At 40.6% G+C, this 10,303-nt stretch overlaps 1 protein-coding gene across 1 annotated transcript in view; it reads right to left on the reverse strand.

Moving 5' to 3' along the window:
- LOC139530109 (anoctamin-10-like) overlaps positions 1–3,285 on the reverse strand; it is a 31,447-nt gene extending 28,162 nt beyond the window's left edge. Inside the window, exon 1 of the mRNA XM_071326210.1 lies at positions 3,100–3,285. The gene's annotated coding sequence lies outside the window, so the exon portion shown is untranslated. The remainder of the gene's footprint in view (positions 1–3,099) is intronic.
- Positions 3,286–10,303: the final 7,018 nt, after the last annotated feature.

The following is a 10,303-nucleotide window of genomic DNA, read 5'->3' on the forward strand; positions in this document are numbered from 1 at the left end:
GTGTAGGTCCTGGGCTGGTGTGGTTACACGTGGTCTGCGGTTGTCAGGCCGGTTGGAGATACTGCCAAATTCTCTAAAACAATGTTGGAGGCGACATATGGTAGAGAAATGAACATTAAATTCTATGGCAACAGCTCTGATAGACATTCCTGCAGTGAGCATGTCAATTACTCAAATCTTGAGCCATCTGTGGCATTGTGTTGCCACAAACTGCTCATTTTAGGTGCACATGATAATGCTGTTTAATTAGCTTCTTGATATGCCACACCTGTCAGGTCGATGGATTATCTTGGCAAAGGAGAAATGCTCACTAACAGGGATGTGAACCCCAAAAAAGATGAATCTAGGTGGGTGAGGGCAGAGTGGAGTGCAATTGAGATTGTGTCGTCTATGGATCTATTGGGCGGTATGCAAATTGAAGTGGGTCTAGGGTGTCTGGAATGATGGAGTTGATGTGTACCTTAACCAGCCTTTCAAAGCACTTCATGATTACAGATGTGAGTTCTACAAGAACTCACATCCCAGACACCCTATACCCACTCCAATTTGCATACCGCCCAATAGATCCATAGACGACACAATCTCAATTGCGCTCCAACCTGCCCTCACCCACCTAGATCAATATAGATTTTTTTACATCCCTTTTACTCGCATCCCGACCAGAAGCCATGGATAACAGGCAACATCTGCACCGAACTAAAGGCTAGAGCTGCCGCTTTCAAGGAGTGGGACTCTAATCCGGACTCTTATAAGAAACCCTGCTATGCCCTCAGATGAACCATCAAATAGGCAAAGTGTCAATACAGGACTAAGATTGAATCCTACAACACCGGCTCCCAGGCTTGTCGGATGTGGCAGGTCTCGAAAACTATTACGGACTACAAAGGGAAACCCAGCCGTGAGCTGCCCAGTGATGCGAGCCGACAGTACCAGACGAGCTAAATGCCTTTTATGCTTGCTTCGAGGAAAGCAACACTGAAACATGTATGAGAGCACCAGCTGTTCCCGGACAACTGTGTGATCACACTCTCCATAGCCGATGTGAGCAAGATCTTTAACCTCTCTTGGGTACGTGAGACGTTAGCGTCCCACCTCTTCAACAGCCAGTGAAACTGCTGGGCGCCAAATTCAAATACAGAAATACTCACTATAAAAATTCAGAAAACAAAATATATTTTACATAGGTTTAAAGATTAACTTCTTGTGAATCCAACCACGGTGTCAGATTTAAAAAATGCTTTACGGCGAAAGCATGCCTTACGATTATTTGAGAACATAGCCCAGCAGACAAATCATTACAAACAGTAACCAGCCAAGTAGAAGAGTTACACAAGTCAGAAATAGAGATAAAATTAATCCCTTACCTTTGATGATCTTCATATGGTTGCACTCAGCAGACATTCATTTACTCAATAAATGTTCCTTTTGTTCAATAAAGTGTCTTTATATCCAAAAACCTCCGTTTTGTTCGCGCGTTTTCTTCAGTAATCCACAGGCTCAAACGCAGTCAAAACAGGCAGACAAAAAATCGAAATTGTACCCGTAAAGTTCATAGAAACATGAAACAAGGAGATTATTGTGGACTACAGGAAAAGGAGGACCGAGCACGCCCCCATTCTCATCGACTGGGCTGTAGTGGAGCAGGTTGAGAGCTTCAAGTTCCTTGGTGTCCACATCAACAACAAACTAGAATGGTCCAAACACACCAAGACAGTCGTGAAAAGGGCACGACAAAGCCTATTCCCCCTCAGGAGACTAAAAAGATTTGGCATGGGTCCTGAGATCCTCAAAAGATTCTACAGCTGCAACATCGAGAGCATCCTGACTGGTTGCATCACTGCCTGGTACAGCAACTGCTCGGCCTCTGACCGCAAGGCACTACAGAGGGTAGTGCGTACGGCCCAGTACATCACTGGGGCTAAGCTGCCTGCCATCCAGGACCTCTACACCAGGCAGTGTCAGAGAAAGGCCCTAAAAATTGTCAAATACCCCAGCCACCCCAGTCATAGACTGTTCTCTCTACTACCGCATGGCAAGCGGTACCGGAGTGCCAAGTCTAGGACAAAAAGGCTTCTCAACAGTTTTTACCCCCAAGCCATAAGACTCCTGAACAGGTAATCAAATGGCTACCCGGATTTGCATTGTGTGCCTCCCCCCAACCCCTCTTTTTACGCTGCTGCCACTCTCTGTTTATCATATATACATAGTCACTTTAACTATACGACCAACCAGTGCCTCCGCACATCGGCTAACCGGGCTATCTGCATTGTGTCCCACCCACCACCCGCCAACCCCTCTTTTACGCTACTGCTACTCTCTGTTCATCATATATGCATAGTCACTTTAACCATATCTACATGTACATACTACCTCAATCAGCCTGACTAACCGGTGTCTGTATGTAGCCTCGCTACTTCTATAGCCTCACTACTGTATATAGCCTGTCTTTTTACTGTTATTTTATTTCTTTACCTACCTATTGTTCATCTAATACCTTTTTTGCACTATTGGTTAGAACCTCTGAGTAAGCATTTCACTGTAAGGTCTACCTACACCTGTTGTATTCAGCGCACGTGACAAATAAACTTTGATTTGATTATGTTTTTTATTTTCTTAACTTTATTTTTTGAACTGCATTGTTGGTTAAGGTCTTGTAAGTAAGCCTTTGATTTACAAGGTGATCCAGTTCTTGGGAACAAGAATGATCAGTAGTGTAAAAAGTACCAGAAAGTCAGACTTGAGTAAAAGTAAAGATACTGTGGAAGGACCACCAGGAGGCAGGCTGTGTCCACTGATAGTATCCCAGCCTGGCACGTGAGTACAGGGGATCAGAGGCAGTTAAGCACACCTGGCGGCACTAACCACCTATTCTCTTCCTCCTACATAAGATACAGGAGAACCAGAGCAAACCAGTGGAAAAAGGAGGTGTTGATTCTCCAAACAGATGACTTACCTGACAGACGACAGAAGAAAGGAACGGACTACCTCACGGGAATGGCAAACACTGATTCTCACCACCACCAGAAATGAGCTCTCCACGAACGTATAGTTAAGACGGTGACACACCCATGATTTATGCTATAGTTAAAAGTTACTCACCTTGTTTTCCTAATTCCTGTAAAGAAGAAGATTTGTGTTATCCTTGTGAGATCTTCCTTGGTTGTGTGGGCATGTGGGAGAAGAAAAGATACGTCAATAGAGAACTTTGTTCTATGACAAAACCTGCTCCCGACTTGTTTATTCCACCTTTCCGCTTTAGAGCAACAGACAAAATACTTGGTCCACTCACAATACATTCAAGATACCTAAAAGTAAAAGTGAAAGTCACCCTGTAAAATACTACTTAAAAGTATTTGGTTTTAAATATACTTAAGTATCAAAAGTTAATGTAATTGCAAAGATAATTTCAAATTGCTTATATTAAGCAAACCAGATGGCACAATTGTATTACTTTTGGGTGTAAGGGGAAATGTATTCAGTAAAAAGTAAGTTATTCTCTTTAGGAATGTAGTGAAGTAAAAGTAGTCAAAAATATGAATAGTTAAGTAAAGTACAGATACCCCAAAAAACTACTTTAGTAGTACTTAAAAATATTTGTACTTAAGTACTTTACACCACTCGGAATGATGGTAGTCATCTTAAAAGGTGGGAATTACAGACTGGGACAAGAAGAGGTTGAAAATGACCATGTACAGTATATACCTGCCAGCTGATCTGTGCATGCTTTGAGAGTGCCCTAGAATACCATCTGGCCCCACGACCTTGTGAGTGTTGACCAGATTAAAGACCTTACTCATGTCTGCCTTGGAGAGCGAGATCACCCAGTCCTCTGTTTCGGTGGGGTACCTCACACACGGTACGGTGTTGTTACTGTTGAAGCATGCATAAAATATGTTGAGTTTGTCTGGTAGAGAGGCATCGTTGGGCTGGGTCTTTGTAATCCGCAATGGACTGTAGCCCCTGCCACATGCAACGGGCGTCGTACCCTGTGTAATATGAATCCACTTTATTCGTATATTGTCCTTTTGCTCATTTGATGACTCTGCGGAGGTCGTAGGGAGAATTATTGTACTTGTTCCTGTCCTAAGCCTCAAGGTTGCCTGTGATGGCCCTGTGTGTGGTATCCCTTTCCTTTAGCTTAGCTTCAACCTCTGTGTTAATCGGGGTTAATTGGGGAGGCAGTGAACTTACAAAACAATTGAAGCTGAAATTGGGATTTTATTTTAGGAATAAGGCCTGTGTTTCCTTTGAAGCCAGAAGGAGGCTAGTATCAGCTACATTTATGCCTTTACTACACTATGGGGATATTGTATATATGAATGCTTCCGCTCAGTATTTGAGATCAATTGACACCCTTTACTATGGCACTTTGAGATTTATTTTAAACTGCAAAACCCTTACGCACCAATGCACTTTGTATACCAGGGTTGGCTGGCCCTCTCTAGTCACTTGTAGGCTCAGTCACTGGTATACCTCTATTTATAAAGCTATTTTGGGTTTACTACCTTTTTATTTGGGCATTTGTATTGTTCAGAAATGTGGTGGGTACTCTCTTCGTTCGCTGGACTTTATCCTGCTAACTGTTCCAAATCCAAAATACTTTTAAACTGGAAGAACTTGTCCCGATTGGTATTTTTAAATCAGTGATGAATGATCTTGAGACTGATTCCCTGACCTGTCAATGTTTTTAATTTGCTGTTTTTGAATTTTGTTAAACTCTTGTGAACTCTATGGTTTTTACTAGATTACTTGTAGTTTTTCATGTTGTGTGTCTGTAATTTTTGTAATGACTTGGTGCTGCCTATCTTGGCCAGGACGCTCTTGAAAAGGAGATTTTAAATCTCAATGAGCCCTTCCTGGTTAAATAAAGGTTAAATAAAATAAAAATAAAATTATCATAACAATCATGGAAGCTTGGTACCTGATAAACCAGACATCTACATCCAACAAGAGTTGAAGGACAGAGGGATATACTAGTTAGAGGGATATACTAGCTAGAACCTTCTTATCGTGGATCTGGTAGGACAAAAAAGCATGACTGTGGCTGGCCAATTGTATTGTTTCCTGCACTGTTCATAATGTTGTACTGTAGGTGACAGGGCAACATGCTATGGGGACTAATACAGTATAACACCTGGTGTATCACAAAACATGATCAAATTAATTTGCCAACTACAGTAATTTTGAGAAATTGTTTGGTAATTTTGTTTGTCAAATTAACCAGTTGAACATTAACTGGAATATTTTTTTAACTGGCTAGCGCATCATGCTTTGTGACATTATGTGTTAGCTATCCCTACTTAGATAATTAACTTTTACTTATTGCATCTGCATGCTTGTTGCGTTCGATTAAGACATTAATGAGCGAGCTAAGACGGACGTAGTAAATGTAACAATTTGTTCAGCACTTTTAAAATGTACAGCGGCAGAATTCAGAACATGGGTCGTTCTTACAGTATTCTCCCTGTACAGCAAGTCAGAACCGTATGATAAATAAAGGTGGCATATAAGCAGACAATGAAAGCTCTTACAATATTCGATGATGACATTTCTCTAAAACAGGCTATAGGCTACATGTGCACCACTAAGTCAGAACAGTAGGCGGGGGAAAGGGACCAACTTATTAGGGTGAGGCACAGCTTACTACACAACATACACTTAGTATTACTTTCTTAGCTACAATATACATATCTCCCTGGCATAAAACATCATTTATGGACTCACCTTGTTGTGCTGTGCTCTCTTGTACAGGAAGGTGGTGAGGCAATCCTTCTTGTGGGCAAATTTTGTCATCAAACTTTGCCCTCAAAGGCTGGCATTCTCATGATTTATGGTGCTTTCAAGGCAACTGGGAACTAGGGAAAAGAAACAGGGTTGAATCATGATGTCAGTGATCTTCAGCTCAGAGCTCTAGAAAGAGGCCAGAGTTCCCGACATGGAATTCCGAGTTGGATGACCGTTCAAAATGTATTTTCCCAGTCGGAGCTCATTTTATTCAGAGTTCCCAGTGGTCTTGAACTCACTGAAGTCTGAGATGTCTCAGTTCCAAGTTTCGAGTTATTCTGAATGCGGCAGAAGTCATGCTGGGTTGACAGCATGGCCAATTTATTCAACCATTTCTAGCCCATGGAATGTTTATCCTTTTAAACTTGAAAAAGAGACCCTTAAACCCAGACTTGGACCACACACCATCTCCACTGAAGAGCAGGCTAGTGATTGCTTTGCAACTCTTGCAGTTAGCCACTGATTCATTAGAAAAACAACTCATTGTTGAATTTACGATTTCCAACTTGTTGTAATGTTTACAGTGCATTCGGAAAGTATTCAGACCCCTTGACTTTTTCCACATTTTGTTACGTTACAACCTTATTCTAAAATAAATAATTCTTATCCTCATCAATCTACACACAATACCCCATATTGGCAAAGTGAAAACAGGTTTTAAGAAATGTTTGCAAATGTATAAAAAAAACTGAAATACCTTATTTACATAATTATTCAGACACTTTGCTATGAGACTCGAAATTGAGCTCACGTGCGTCCTGTTTCCATTGATCATCCTTGAGATGTTTCTACAACTTGATTGGAGTCCACCTGTGATAAACTCTATTGATTGGACATGATTTGGAAAGACACACACCTGTCTATATAAAGCCCCACAGTTGACAGTGCATGTCAGAGCAAAAACCAAGCTATAAGGTCGAAGGAAATGTCCGTAGAGCTCAGACACATGACAGCCTACTTGGAGTTTACCAAATGGCACCTAAAGGACTCTCTGACCATGAGAAACAAGATTCTCTGGTCTGATAAAACCAAGATTGAACTCTTTGGCCTGAATACCAAGCGTCACATCTGGAGGAAACCTGGCACCATCCCTACGGTGAAGCATGGTGGTGGCAGCATCATGCTGTGGGGATGTTTTTCAGCTGCAGGGACTGGGAGACAAGTCAGGATTGAGGGAAAGAATAACGGAGCAAAGTACAGAGAGATCCTTGATGAAAACCCCCTCCGGGGCGCTCAGGACCTCAGACTGGGGTGAAGGTTCACCTTCTAACAGGACAACGACCCTAGACAACCAAGACAATGCAGGAGTGGCTTCGGGACAAGTCTCTGAATGTCCTTGAGTGGCCCAGCCAGAGCCTGGACTTGAACCCTATCAAACATCTCTGGAGAGACCTGAAAATAGCTGTGCAGCAAGGCTCCCCATCTAACCTGACAGAGCATGAGAGGATCTACAGAGAAGAATATGAGAAACTCCCCAAATAGAGTTGTGCCAAGCTTATAGCGTCATACTCAAGAAGACTTGAGGCTGTAATCGCTGACAAAGGTGCTTCAACAAAGTACTGAGTAAAGGGTCTGAATACGTATATGTAAATGTGATATTTCAGTTCAGTGTTTTTTGAATACATTTGCAAACATTTCTAAAAAACAGTTTTTGCTTTGTCACTATGGGGTATTGTGTGTAGATTGATGAGGGGGAAAAACTATTGAATCCATTTTAGAATAAGGCTATAACTGAACAAAAGTTTGAAAGATTCAAGGGGTCTGAATACTAACAGAATGTATTGTATGTCCAATGGCCGATGAGCACCGATACATTTTATCTATAATTTCTCTTCATATGACAAGGATTGAAAAGGATTTGCTAGTAGATTGTCTACGTTATCCATGATGATGGCTCCTTGCCTAGCTTGCTAACTAAGATTTTGAAAGTATAATGTTGATATGATCAGTCCAATCAAAGCTACGGTAGTGTCGTGTCTTCGGCATCATTAAAGGTGAAGACTGTTATTGTCACGGCCGATGCTGGAAGAAGACCAAAGTGCAGCGGGGTGAGCGTACATTTTCCTTTTTATTTAAAATGTCGCCAACAAAACAACAAACAAAAGAAACAACCGTGAAGCTTACAGGGCTATAGTGCCACAAACAAAGTTAACTACCCACACTGAAAGGAGGGAAAAAGGGCTACCTAAGTATGATTCCCAATCAGCGATAGACAGCTGTCCCTGATTGAGAACCATACTCGGCCAAAACATAAAAATAAAGAAACATAGAAAACAAAACATAGAATGCCCACCCCAAATCACACCCTAACCAAACCAACTAGAGACATAAAAAGGCTCTCTAAAGTCAGGGCGTGACAGTTATTTTATCAAATCAATTCTCTGTAATTATTATTACGTGATTAAACTAATCATGTACATTTTATTAACTAGGAAGTGGGGCACCACGGAAAATCTTCAGATTACAAAGTTATAATTTTCCGAATATAACTCTTCAGATATTTTAATATCTGATCAATTAGTCTTCTATTAAAACCTCTTACAGCTACCCCCCGCCCCCTTCTTTCAATTTCCGCCTGAAGACATACCCAAATCTAACTGCCTCTAGCTCAGGCCCAGAAGCAAGGATATGCATATTCTTGGTACCATTTGAAAAAAAAACACTCTGAAGTTTGTGTGAATTGAATGTAGGAGAATATAACACAATAGATCTGGTTTAGATAATACAATGAAAAAACCATACGTTTTTCATCTTTAAAATGAACAAGATAAAACAAACATTCAGATATGAATATGGGGACAATTTCAGTGAAAAACATAAGAGGGCAACAGTACTTGTGCAAAGTTTCAGAATGATAACTTCCAAAATGAGTGTGCTACATGACATTTATCATGAAGTCACCCAGGTGTCCCACACAAGTAGCCCAAATGTACCCAAGTGGCCAAATTGGTGAAGGTATACATTTTGAAATATATATATACACACAAACATAGGCTATGGGTCATTCACATACATAAAAACATACCCCCACCCACAATGTATAGCCAATGTGTACTTTACACATTTCATTACATTTTTATATATTGCAATAAAATGTAAAAACAATCACAAATAATATTTTATAGTATTAATTTCAAACAACGGCATTAGCATGAGAAGAACTTACCAGTCCAAAACAATGTCCTCTCCGTTCAAAAAATATGCTTCCATTTGAGTAATAGCTATGGTCGCTAACTGAGTCCTCTTCCAAAAGCATATCTTTCTCACTTTCACGATCAATTTCCTCTATAATTTTGTCTACATTCGTATATCTAGTCTTAGATTTAGCTTTCCCTGACTTATTCGCCATGATGTTCGATATATAAACAACTGAAGATGCTCGTTACCGAAATAGTGCTGTGCGTAACAAGCTTGGCTCCTTCCAGTATGAATCTTCAATGGCGATAGACCGTCTTTACGCCGGAGTTTACTACATGGGTTGGTCTTCCAACACAGAACCATTACATATTTCTGTTTACCTCTGCTCATTGGCTATCTACCCAGCTAGATTTCAAGACGATCAGTGGTCATTGGGTTAAAATACAGTCAATCAACGAAACAGCGGTCATATAATTGGTGCACAATGAGGTCATTACTTGTTGTCTTCCAATCGGTTTCTTTCGGTCAATACGTCCTGCGAAATGACCCATCAAGTTTGGTTGTGTTACAAACAAACAGTTGATTGCAATGAAACCAAACATGACTGGATAAAGTCACGTTTAGTCTGTGTATTTACGTCGAATGTTTCGTCGAAAATTGAATGACACGAAATTCAACAAGATAAGCGTTCACAAAATGTTTCGTGTTAGGCTATAAAAATGGATTTAACCGAACAAAAGACCATTCATTGTGTAACAATGAGCCTTGGGATTGCAAACAGAGCAAGATCTTCAAAGGTAAACGATTTATTTCATTGCAATTTGTGATTTTGTTACGCCTGTGCTGGTTGAAATAGTATTTTGGTATGGGGCTCTGTGCTCAGATAATCGCATCGTATTCTTTCGCAGTAAATCCTTTTTTAAATCTGACAACGCAGTTGGATTAGCAAGATTCTAGGCTTTTGAACCATGTCAGACACTTGTATTTTCAGGAATGTTTAATATGACTATTTATGTGGCGATCACCGTATGTTGTCGAATTTAAACCCGCTGTATCCGTAGAGCAGAGAAGTTAATGAATTGTTCTTTACCTCACATCAGTCTCATCTGAACGTCGTAGAATTCTTGGTTCTGCACGAACCCAGCCTAAACTATGAATCATCCATACACCAATTGGCTTAATCATATATTTACTAAATAAATAAATAATCACAGAAATGCATAACAAACGAACAGTTGATATTGGTTACTAACAATGATAGGGGAGATCCCCTAGTGGGCTAAACCGATATGACGGCTTGGTGGACAAAGGGAAGGGGGTGTGGACTGAGAAAGGAGCAGGAAAGACAAAAGGGATCACTACATACAGTTGATAATTATAT

This window comes from Salvelinus alpinus, chromosome 9 (assembly GCF_045679555.1).
Source record: "Salvelinus alpinus chromosome 9, SLU_Salpinus.1, whole genome shotgun sequence".
Taxonomy (NCBI): domain Eukaryota; kingdom Metazoa; phylum Chordata; class Actinopteri; order Salmoniformes; family Salmonidae; genus Salvelinus; species Salvelinus alpinus.